This window comes from Serinus canaria, chromosome 14 (genome assembly GCF_022539315.1).
Source record: "Serinus canaria isolate serCan28SL12 chromosome 14, serCan2020, whole genome shotgun sequence".
In the NCBI taxonomy this organism is placed as follows: domain Eukaryota; kingdom Metazoa; phylum Chordata; class Aves; order Passeriformes; family Fringillidae; genus Serinus; species Serinus canaria.
This window is the reverse complement of record NC_066328.1, coordinates 10,934,169-10,946,929: the sequence shown is the minus strand read 5'-3', so window position 1 is coordinate 10,946,929 and position 12,761 is coordinate 10,934,169. Positions and strand designations below refer to the sequence as shown.

At 39.6% G+C, this 12,761-nt stretch overlaps 2 protein-coding genes across 3 annotated transcripts in view; one reads left to right on the top strand and one right to left on the bottom strand.

Annotated features, from left to right (window-relative positions):
• The window catches only part of C14H7orf50 (chromosome 14 C7orf50 homolog), a 119,706-nt gene that overhangs the window by 57,719 nt on the left and 49,226 nt on the right, over positions 1-12,761 (top strand). The window lies entirely within an intron of this gene.
• GPR146 (G protein-coupled receptor 146) overlaps positions 1-12,761 on the bottom strand; it is a 48,759-nt gene that overhangs the window by 17,301 nt on the left and 18,697 nt on the right. Inside the window, exon 2 of the mRNA XM_009091833.4 lies at positions 9,578-9,619. The gene's annotated coding sequence lies outside the window, so the exon portion shown is untranslated. The remainder of the gene's footprint in view (positions 1-9,577; positions 9,620-12,761) is intronic.

Sequence of the window (12,761 nt, the reverse complement as noted above, 5' to 3'; positions counted from 1 at the left end):
CACAGTGCTGTGTACCCTGCCCCTGGTTGTGAAAGGGTTTTGGAAAGGACAGAGGGAAAGGACACGCTGCAGTTCGGGGAACAGCTCAGCCTTTGGTGCTCTTACGTAACGGGAGACAAACAGTGGCTGCATCAAACCCGGAGAGCTTTGGTACAGGAAAAGAATTTGGCCATCAGAGCAGCTACTCAGTGCACATTAACAGAGTCATGGCCAGAATGAGCCAAGCTGACAAAAATATTATGTTAGTGAGATGTGATTTTCTTCAGAGCTGCTCATCGCAGCTGTGTGTGCCAGGAGTCATATCCCCCCCACCTCAGAAACACAATGCTGTTTACCAAAACCCTGCAGCATCCACTTGGCCTCTGGAGATTTAGACAGTAACCAACATTAGACCTGAAAAAGAGCCAATGTGAGCTTTGAAAAATACTGTAAACCTCAGAATTCTTTTATGCGTTCAGAAGAAACATTTTAATTGGGGGGAAAAAGAATCATGTAAGGAAAAGGGTGCTGCTCTATCATCTGACTTTAATGAGGTGGTAGGTAAATGTAAATTCTTTGCATTTGAATAAAAAGCCTGTAACATCATGATTCCATCTATTTAGCTTGAATACAAATAGTCCTTAAATAATTTGCCTTTTCAAACTGTGATGAAGAAATAATTTATGTGTTTTCCTTCCTCCCCAAAGTAGTGAAGTTGAATACATGATTTTACTTACTAACCATAAAAGAGTTGACCCATAAAATGAGTGAAGAACTTGTCTTTCATGTTAGCATATGAATCTTCTTTAGTATATGTAATATAAATGTGTTTTGTTATTCTATACCATTAGTTGCCTTTTTTAATTTTGCAGTTTCTTAGAAGCTGAAACTTTACAACAGGACTCCGAGATAGGCTCTAAGGTTAACACCTGAGAACTTTCTGAGTGTGGTTATTTATGATCTAAGTATTTGCTTAGTTCAGTTATTTTTTGTTCCCTTTAGCTAAGCTTCTATTGTTTATATTAAAGTTAACCCCCCCCAAGTCCCTATTTACAATGTCTATCACACAGCAGCTCTGCTTCTAGGTCCCCTGTAAGTATTTTCCATTAGATTTTCCATTGTTAGAAATTGGTCAAATTGTTAAATAAACAAGCACTTCTTTAATCTCTGAAGCAATATTTCTTTGAGGAGACAGTGTGGGGCAGCCCAGGATTGTGCCTTTTCCTTTTTTTATGCTTGAAATATTTCATACTTATCACTCATTTGGTTAAGCCATTATGTGTAGTTTGTATTTTGAAACACAGAGAAGAAAACCCGAGCTGTGTTGTTGATTTATATTTGATAATACCAGTGCATGGAATTGAAGGGGAAGTGTGCTTTCCTTTTGAAATTCAGCCCTCATAAACTTTAGCCTATCAGCTTTTTGCAGGACAAAAATGCAGAGATTGGGAGATGGAATAGCACTCCTTTGGTCTCCAGGGAGAGCAGGAGGTAATAATGTGGCTCCTTCGAGTCTGCTGCTCTCCTGGTTTTATAGGGACAACTGCTTGCTCTCATAGGCCCTTCCAGTCCCTCACTTCTTTCAGGCTGCAGTGCCCACAACCAAATACTTTTTCTATTTTCCTGGCTGGGTTTGTCCAGCAGACTTTCTACAAGGTTTGTTTGAGTGTAGAGATACAGAATCCTGGACGCAATGATGCTGTGTAACTACAGCTTGTAGTAACAAGTGGTAATTGATCACCTGGAGTTACTTGAGGAACTTGAGGGGCAGAGGAAATTGCTGTGCTTTGAGCATAAAGCACATTTCAACATTATCCATACTTAGAGAACTTTTCTAGATATTTCTTGTGTATTCTGGCCTCCCCAGAAATATCCCGAGATATTTCTTGTGTTTTCTGGCCTCCCCAGAGCAGTGAAGTTTAAGATACATGTCTACTTATCAGCCATAAAGGAGATTAACCCTAAAATGAATGAAGAATCCATGGACAGATCTATGGATGGGGTTTTGTGCTGAGACTTGGTCCTGGCCACACAGCTGAAAGGGGACTGACGGAAATGTTGAGGTTTACTTTAGTGACTTATTTTTTAACTCTGCCTCATTGCAAAGTCAGCAAGCACAAACCTCAGTGAAGGTGGAGCCTCTTCTGTGACCTGCCAGGAAAATTAGCCCTGACCTAAAACACCTTTAAGCACAAGCCAGATATTTTTGCTCTGCACATGGTAGAGGTTCAACTGGACAGGTGTCTGGTGTGAGCATGAAACACACAGAGAGAACATAATGCAGTATTTTTTGGTCACCACTAAGCAGCAGGGATCACAGAAGCCTTGGAGGTCTCCTCACAAGATTAATTTTCAGATGCAGTGTATTGTTCAGTGCTTTTGGTTTGATTCAAACACTAAATTAAATATGGCAGTTCCCTGTCCATCTTACCTCAATTATGTCTCTCATGGCTGATTGGTTCTATGAAGTTAATGCACAGCCCTGAAGTTTATAATTACAGGTAACTTTGGTCATGTGAAAATGGTGCAGGTTTTTGCTTACAGAATAATCTGTAGTGATTCAGATGTTTAAGTCATTAAATGTTTAAGGTGCTGATGTCACTAACATGCTGCTACATCTGATAGACAATTCTAGTAGTAGTTTTTACTTACAGAAGCTAAATAAGACCAAAACAAAGTTCTGTTCAATTTTGTTTAACATTATAATGACTTTTCAAAGTTCACCTTCCAGGAGTGCTCTGTGCAGTAACTTAGGCAGAGTCAGTGATTCAGGTGGATTAAACAAATCACAAGGTTAAAGTGAAAGTAGTTCTTCAGGACTGTGGTAGCCAAAGCATTATTTTTATGAGCTGAAGTGGTTTCATTGAAGCATCACTATAATATTAGTGAATTAGTGTCTGTGTTTCAGCCCTTCATACCCATGTGCACAGTGTCTATAAAAGTGGTTATTCATCTAAAGGATTATCACAAATATTCCTCAGTATACTTTTATCTTAAGCTGGTGCCTTCAAAGGAATGCAAGCAGTTGGTGGTTCATGATAGAGAGACTCTGAGCAAAGATCTCTTGGTTCATTGCACAGAATGAAGCCAATCCCCACTGACATTCCTTCTCATTTTCAGTATTACTGTTTCAAGTGTAAAGCAAGGTGTAGTATTAATGGGATTCATTCAAGACTGTTTATTTCTGTTTCATCTTAGTGTGAATATTCAGCAAGTTCGTATTTGGTCATAACAAGTCTGAAAATGCTTTGGTAATTACATAAAAAATGAAAGTGAATGTGCAAATCAGCTGAGGTAAGCAAGACTTATTTGCACATTTTAGATTAGTTGCTTTAGCACTGCCTTTTATATGGGCACAGCTTTGAGTCCCTTTCATTTTTCATCTGCTACAGTATTTCAGGTTGCAAGAACTTTGATGGAAAGTTTTAAAAAGGCGACCACAACTGCACCAGTGCTGCAACCCCATTAATCATACATTCATTCCTCAGAACCAGCGTCTCTGGTTTGAGGAATTCACCCAGCTCTCCCTGAGGGTTGTTCCAGATGAGCTCTGGTGAAACTGGCTGTAGAAGCTGGATGTGTCAGAACCCTGGCAGTCTCTTTTCTGCTGAGGGCCACCAGAAAGTGAGTGGCACCTTTTGGTGTCCAGTGGGACAAGAGAGGAGCTCATTCCAAGGGGCACTGCAGTGCACTGAGCAGCTGAGGCAGCTCAGGGTTACCCTCCTTGTGCCAGCTCCATCATTACAGGCGTGAGAACCTCCTCCTTCACAGCTCCTTCCTCAGCTGATGTGACCCAGGATCCTCATGTGATTTTTCAGTGAAAATCCCCCAGACCTCTAACCCTGCTAATTCATAGAAGCTCTCCTAAAGTATTCCAAGCCTGTGGTTCATGTCAGTAGGATGCCTTTTACTTTATTTAGAAAAGACCATGATTCTGTTTCAAAAACATGGTTCTGTGTCCTAAAAACTTGATAGTTGCATATCAGTACGAGTGATAATAATGGGCAAGGCAGGAGTATCTGTCTTTTCTAGTCAGCAGGTTTTTTAACTTGAGTTCCTTTATATCTGACCCTGATTGGTGTGGCCAAACTGCTGCAATTCCATTAGGTCATTGCTTGTGTGGATGTATTAGAGATGTTCTTTGGTGTGTCTGTGTGCATCTTTTGTCTCTGCATACTTTGGCTAATTTTATTAGCTACTGTTTGAAAATGTCATTAGCCATCAGATCAGTTTATTTAGCTATTGTGGGCTAATCCAAACATACAGGATATAATACACAGCTCCTGACCTTTTCCTGTTACCAGGCTTGCAACAGCTCTTTCCTCTGCAGACCTCAGGTGGTGGGGAGGGAGGAAGGGCTTTAACCCTCTGGGTGTGTTTTGTGGAGCTTACAGGGCAGGCTGAAGCCACTGCTGCTCACTTTGCAGAACAGGAGAAGCAGGAGAAAGCACAAGCACAGGAAAAAGTCCAGGCTATTACTGTCCTCCTTAATAAATTCTTGGCTGCAGTCTCTCCACCCTTCAACCCTTTAAAAAAGTTGTAAAGCACCAAATTTGCAAGCTCCAGACTGTGGTAGTGAGTAGGATTTCACAGTCAGCTGACCATGAAGTGCTACCAGCTTCTAAAATCTGCTTGACTGCACATTACTTCTTGAAGCCTTCCAGATTTTGGAGAAAATTGTTGCACAAAAATCTTTGAAGATTGAGGAGTTAAAACATCATTTCCTCTAGCTGTTCATTTTACTGTTGCCACTTTTGATCTATGCTCATATGAAAAAACAATTTATGAATAAATCTCTACCCCAAGAGATATTTTGATGGTATAAATCTATTGTATTTATTGTTCATAGCAAATTTTAAAGGGAAGAAAAAAACAGAGGAAGAATACAATGAAAATGTTGACCTTAATGAATGAAAATTGGACTATTTGTACTATGAGAAAATGAGATAATTATGGCTATAAAATCCCATGCTCAAAGAATGAAAATAAACAACACACACAGAGTGTGGAAATGGGGGTGAGCCATTATGGTAAGACAGATTCACTGAGATCTTTTCTGCACAGTAATTCTTCATAATGTGGGAATTTCTTTTTTTTTTTTTTTTTTTTTTTTTTAATTTAAGCACTAAAACCATCCTGAAGAATGTTCCTGGAGTTTGGCACCGGTGAAAGAGATTGGTTTACAAACATTTCACACCCGGAAAATATTTGGAAACCAGTAATGTGGTGTTTGGCCACTACAATTAGAAGCAGCAATAGATGCCGTTTTTGTTGCATTTGGCAAGTTAGTGGTTCATTTATCTGTTACCAAAGATTTCCTAGCCAGGAAATCTACTTTGCATAAATTCCATATTTTATACTGAAAGTAAAATATTCCATATTTTATTTTTATCGTCTTTTGATGGGGAAAAAGTGATTAAAAAACAGCATGTCAAAACAAAGGGTTAAATTGTCAGTTAAATACAGCACAGTAACACTGCAAAGTTTGACTCTGTTTCTGGATTTTAGAATGAATTTTCCTTTGAGCAGTAGCTAAATGGTTTCCTTAGATTGTTTGTGTGTTGCACAAACCAGATCAGATCAGTCTTAAAGTTCACAATTTTCCCCAGAGTGTCTGAAATCCTACTACAAAGATTCCTTTCGTCTTAAGAGTCTGACACCAAGTAGAAATAAAAGGCTGAAATAATAACACTACTAACTTGGTTTAATTAATTGTATGTTTCTGTACTTAAGCTTGAAGGGTGGAAAGTATTTCTTTAAAGGCTACCTACAAAACTGGTGAATGAGCAGCCACTCAGGGTGCCACTTCAAAGAGAAACACCCAAAAGAGCAACAGAAGGGAAGCTGCTTTTGAATTCTCTCAGTTCCTCCTGGCAGCCCGGGGCTTGCAAAGGAAAACAACCCAGAAATGGTTATTTTCTTTTGTGTTAGTTACATAACCAGCTCCCAGCAAATAAAGCTGGAGGTGGAGCAGCCATACAAAGCCTCACTTTGTAACCTGTGCCTGCCATAGCTGCACAAAAGAATCTCACCTGAATTTAGGCGTTTTTCCTTCCTGGCCGAGGAAGATTCCTTACACTGTCTGCAGGCAGCTTGATAAAATTCAGGAGCCATGTGTAACTCTTGGTTGCACTGGTGGATATTTTGTAATTTGAGCCTTCATGGTTACTCCAGATTTGTACCTTATTGCTGAAGCAGTCAAACAAATCTTGCTTTCTACCATTTTTTATTTTTCAGATTTCTCTGTATGCAATATTGTAATAAAGTAAGGGAGTAGGGGAAGGTAACTGCAAAAGGGAAAGCTGGTTTATACAAAAGTGCTCAGTCTTCCCTTTAGGATTAGTTGAAGCTCCAGAAATTGTGCTTTCATGTTAACCATCCTGTGCCACCTTTAAACTCTGCCTTTGCAGCCGTGCTGTGGCTGCCCTAAAGCAGCATTTGGGATTTGGGCTGGCATTTCACTGCTGCAGATGACAGCCCTGGCTGGTCAGCAGCCTTTGTTCTGGTCTTTGTGCCCTGCTTGTCCTGCATCCCCCCAACTGTCAGCTGGTGGATCCTGGCTCTGCCTCCCTCGCTGTTTCCTCCCACAGCTCTGTAATGGCCTGCTCTTGGATTTGGGACTTCAGCTCGTGATTTACTAGTTATAAAATCCCAGGATTCCAGGTGTGCTCTTTTACTGTCCTCAGGTGTCAGCTGTAACACTGCTGCCAAGATGTCCTGGTGCCCTCATTTTTAAAGGGTGATTAGGAGCCCAGCCTGAGAATAGCTATAACTGATGAAAGGATCAAGAGAATTTATACTTTTGGCAGTTCTAACCATTTTTTACACTTACTTTAGAGACCTGGAAAAGAGGGACTTGCAATAAATACGAAATTCTAAAATGTCAACTGTGCCCAACTTCTACAAACTTTATTATCATTACCTCTGTAAGAATTGAAAGTCAGTTCATGTACTCCAGAGCAGCAAATATTGTCAGACAATGTGTAATGGAAATTTCTGAGAGCCAATATTTAACATCCTGAAATGAGAAGCATCCAGGATAACTTTTGAAATTGCTTGAATTCACTGTATATTACAACAAAATATGAAGGTAAATATTAAGGTATTTTCATCAGATGGCTTTAAATTAATCTTTGAATTTTCTTTTAAAAAAAGAAATGAATCTTTTGAGTAATGGAGAAACAGGGTGCCACTCATATTGCTCTCACTCTGAAGCATGTCATAAAGAAAATCTACTTGAAAGTAGTTCCATTTCCATGTTTAAACTCTTGTTATTTGAGTCCAGAATGCTCTTAAATTATCTGGTTTAGGCCTTGATACTGCAAATTGACTCTGGGTAGTTAGATGCATAAACCCCACTGAAATGAACACATCTTGTGTGGCCTGGGGCTCTCTCTGTCTCAGGGGGCTGTTTGCTGGGGGTTTGTTTATTTTTTAAGTGTTCCAAAATGCTTCCTAAGTAAGTTTGTGACTTTCCATAAATGACAGATCAGTAGCAGCAAACTTCAAACCCTCTTACAAAGTAGCTTTTCTTGGCTTTGTTTAGGAAAGTCTCTTTGATTCTGCTTGTATTTAATGTGCTGCTGGGTAACTTTGCAACATACATCTTCTTAAACCAAATTCAGAGAGTACCATGAACTGACACCTGCTTAAGTCTTTAATTAAAAGTGGTTTAATCTCTAACAATCTCTATGTACATAAGCAGAAAGTATCTGTGTTTCATGTGTACTTTGAACTGCCATTCATTTAGAAATCAAAGATTTGTAAATGAAACACAGTATGATGATGTTGGACTGGAATCTCTTCTTCTTGGCATAGCCTGGATTTCCTGGTGCTGTGAGCCCCCAGAAATGCATTCTTATTAAAAATTACAGAGAGAGGGAAAAATATAGAAAGAAGGCTGTCTTAAAAATGTGTGTGTATATAAAAAATGCATTTAAAGCAGGCAAACAAACACCTACAGTGGGATCTGTAGTGAAGAATTGCCAGTGGGATCAGACTTTTGTAGCTGAGTATCTTGCAGGTGAGTATGTTGGAGGAGCCTCTCCTACACTAACTCTAGGTTTTAGGGTAACAGATTTTTTTTTTTTCACCAAAAGCTTCTAAAGTAGTGGTTGCCCATGGAACTGCATGCATGTAATGGGTTTATGACTGGCCTCCAGTGAAGAATTTAAACTTAAAAGCTTGTCTTCCTGTAGCTGATATCTTATTCAATATATCCTTTCTGTTTTTATTCACAGTCTCTAAGAGTAGTATGGTTGAGTATATTGAAAGTAATAAAAAACAGACACAGAAAAATTGTTGCATGTTTAAAGAAAAAAATCATAAAATGAAAGAGGAAGTGCATCATTTATTATAACACCATGTAGACTAATGAAAAACATACTGCAGGCTGGAAATTTGTTAAGAGCTGAACTCAAAAAGTTTCCACTCCCAAAAAATGCCTTGGGGCCTCCAGCTGTAAGCCTGTGGCTGAAGAGGCCCTATGGTAAACTGACATAAAAAATAAGTACTCCATAAACAGTCAGCTCCTGTTTCACAATAGTTGGAAAGATATTTTTAAGAAGTATTACTATTGATGCTGACTGTACTTTATCAAAGTAAAGGGAGGCAGTGCATTTAACTAGAATGGTAAATTGGGAGTTGGACACTGGGCACCAAAATGTTTCTTGCACATAGGAGAATATGAAAAAGATGATGTGACCTGCTGAGAGTAACAGAACAGCAGCTGGTACTGGCAGAGCTGGAATTAACATTAAATAATTCCTGGCTTCTCATCCTTTGCTCATTAAATTGAGCTGTACAAGTCCTATGTTCCTGTCCAAGCTGAGCAGGTGCCACCCTTTTACCCAAGAATGTTCTTTTTTTGTGTGCAAATACCCCCCCAGAGTATTGGTGTTTGCACCAGAAGTGTTCACATGAACAGAATTAACTGGCCTCTTGAAGAAGACATGAGGAAGTTTTCTGTCTGTCCTTTAAATCTAAACAGATTGAGTTTAGATTAGAAGTCTTTCCTAAAGGTGCATCTTCCCTGCTGAGCCAACAGGGACTTGGCTTTGCCTTTCCCCTTCTCCCTGCTCAGCCCTTGGTAATGACACTCATTCCCATGGGCTGTGGGCTTCCAAGGCAAGTTGAAGTGTCAGGATGCTCTCCCAGGAAGGCATTGCAGCCTCCATTCCTGTTTCACATGCCTTGGGAAGCAGTTTGCAGAAGTAATGCAAATCAAACCTTCTGATGTGCCTCCAGTCTTTTTCTCCAGAGGTTACCCTGCCTGCCAAAGAGCCCTGGAGTGCATCAGAGATGATGGGACACTTCCACACTGTCCAGATTTCACAAACTCAGAAAGATGTAGTAAATTGAATGTAACTTTATGAGACTGTTTGCTGGCAGCTTTGTGATCTTTGAGAAGGACAATCTGAGAGTTAATACCATTTATCTTAGCTACGTCTTCAGTCAGGACTTGCTAATCCAGCACCTTTTTACAGAAGTAAATATCAGGTCTATAAATCCCAGTTTTGGTAAATGTTTTCACAGTTTTACATTGATGAAACAAGCATGCACAGTAATAATCACACTGTATTGCTACAGCTCTACTTACACGAGGTGCAGCCCAGGAGAATGTCAGTCTGAGATGGAGCCACTGGGAGGAGAAAAGGAAAAAAAAAAAAAAGAAAAGGTGAAACAGTTACTTCTAGGTGATTGAAAGAAATTAAAACAAAATTTAATCAAATCTGGTAAATATAGATCACTTCCATCTGTTTGTCTTGCATCTCCCTATACCATCTCTGTGTAGCATTTACAATACCCAGTGTCTTCATCCAGAGATTAGAAAATCTGTAACATAATAGTTCATGGTGTTTAATGCTGTAATGCCTCACAGTAGGGCTGATGGTTTTATTTACACTTGTGAGGTGAATTGAAGATTCTAAATAAAAGCTGTAGATTGATCTAAAAATAGAACCATAACTTCCTTCTCCTCATTAAAAAAGTCATGTTTGGTGGGTTAAAGCTGACATGTAACAGTCCTGGTATGAAATAATTGTTCTGTAATGTGAAACCATGATAAATGTCACTTTGGTTTGTAAAAGTGGTGGGTTTGGCACACAGTGTCACATTAATTCACTTTACTGAGTATGTGTTTGCTCCTTTGCAAGCTATGGGGAAATAGAGAGAATTATATAGAGAATTATACAGAGAATTACCATACATCTGTCCACTCAAAAATTATAACCACTATTTCAGTGTCTCTTTAGACAAGTTGCAACTTATCTAAAGGAGAAGAAAAAATAAATAAAGCACTAATTTCCATATGTATTGCAGTAGGAAAAAAGAATATAAACAGGCATATGTAAGGAATTTAAGAGATTTGAGCTGAGATTAATGATTGAACAGAAATATTTGTAGAGAAAGGCAAACTTTAATAAGAGTAGATGAGTTCTCCCCTAAAAAGAAAGATTAACTTGTTCAAGGGTACTTAATTATGACTGAATTTTGAGGTAAGGAGAATACTTAATCTGGGAAAAATGTTTTAAGATAGCTGTCTGTGCCACTTCATTCTTTTTTGTATTAAAGTTTTATTGAGAGATGCAGCGCTGGTCTGTAAAAAATTTGATCTCATTCTGATCAAATGACTTTTTGTCTTCTGTTAGCACCAGTTATGGTTGTCACTACCACATTTTCCAGTCAGGGCTCCCCAGCTCCCCTGCTCTCCTTGGCCTCTCTGCCTTCTGTTTGACATCTTGTGGTTGTCATTTAAGGGCCCAAGAAAAACAAACAGTGCAACCAGTATTTTTCTTGCAATTTTAGTTTCATAGTTTGATGGAGAATAGTAAATAGAAAGACAAACTGTTACTATTTTTATGTGGTCTTGATCTTAAGAGAAAGGGATGTCCATGGCTAACATTATTGGTGATGTGCCACACAGGTGGAAATGCCCAACACCAACTCTGGTGGCTGTAAAACCCTGCAGTAGTGGCTGGCTCATCACAGTCTCTGGCTGGCCTCACTTCTCAAGAACAAAAATAAGTCAGTCACAAATCCATGCAAAGAAGGAGCAGCTGTTCTGTTCATACTTCCACGCAAATTTAAGTCACATTCAGGGAAGTAGTGGGACAGCTGTCCTGTGCTTTAGAGCAGAAACTGATTGTGGAGAGCTTCTCCTGGTGCCTGTCACTGCTGAAGTCCCACCTGGACACAGCTGGGACACATCTGGAGCTCTGGGAGCTCCAGCTGTGTAAGGACAGGCTGCAGGAGATGGCTCCCCCTGAGTAATGCAGTCCTCCAGTGCTTTTGTTGTGTCCTGTGGCCTCATCCCCATGTGGCTATGGGAATCACTAGAATTAGACATGGGAATTGCTGAATTCAGCTGGCACAGTTGCACAAGTTCCTTTATATGCATAGCAATGGCAGTGCTGAGATCTGCATTGCAAGGAGCACTGCTGTGTGCCCATGGAGCTCTTAGGGCTGGCTTGGAGAAAGCTTCTGTGGTCACCCAGCAGCCTCCAAAGAGGAGCTTTGCTACTGCTGAGCTGCTGCAGCTTCCCAAGGATAACGTGTGACTGACTCACTGCTTTCCCCCTTCCTTACTCAGTAGCCCTCCTGCATTGATTCTTTTGCTTTCTGATCCTTGCTCTTGAAGTACAACTTCTTTTAAGTAGTAAATAATGTTTCAGGATTGATTAAATCACAACATGAATCATAATGGAAACGCCCAGCTGTACACAGGGCTCTTCACATCTATAAGTCTCTGGACATGAACAACAAGTTCTGTAGGGACAGCCTTAAAGTGGGTTTGCAGTTTTGCTAGGAGCTGAACTCAATTGGTTTTTGTTTTAATGTAGTCAACTTGAGTGGAATAAAATGCTGGTTAATCAGTTTGAAATTAAATTGTTGCATGAGCAGAATGAGCATAGTTATTTCTAGATAACTTAAATAATGGAGTATGATTTCAAAGGTCATGTGTAATTATACTTTTATTCATGAGGCCTGTGTTTTATATTCTAAGAAATATAATTCATGTATTGTATTAATTATGCAGAATTCTGAATCAGAACATAAAATTTTGCAGTGCTATAATTAAGAGAAATGAAAGTGATAAGGAGTAGCATGTAGCTAATGAGGGAGTTAATTTCAACGTGTGTTTTAGGCCATTAAGTACTACAAAGCAAGAAGTGCTGCTTTGCCAGCACAAACCAAAGGAAGGCAGTTAAGTACCACTCCCTTCCCCAGCCAGCATCACTGGGAATTCTGGAGAGCTCCAGCTGTAGTTCCAGCAGGAGCTTGCACAAGAAGTGTGCAAGGAGATACAAATCACTGGTGCAGACTGTCCTTTAGCAAAGAAAATATTTTGTATTCTGCATGTGGACATGAATTTTTCTCTATGCAAATATTTTTATCCTTTCAGGTTGGACAAAGTTTTACAAAGTCATAAAGCCAAGAGCTCAGGTGTTTTTTTCTGTGTGTCAGGATCTGCAGGCCATCCAGGACATCCTTTTTCAGGCTGTGTTTTGCTGCTTTTTTTTTTTTGCCTTAAGAAGTCTGAAGCATTTTCCTTGTGTGGTTTCGCAACCCCATTTTTTTTCCAAACAGCAGGAGTCCTATCACTAGATCAAATTTGGAATTCACTGCTTCCAACAATTGTCTAATGGATCCACATGTTTATACAGCATGACACTGGCATCCAGATAGTATCATGAAGGTCCCAATCAGTACTACTGTTTCATGCTTCCTCCCTGCTTGAAAAAAAGAAAGGGAAAAAAAAAGGGTAGAAAAAAGGGAAAAGC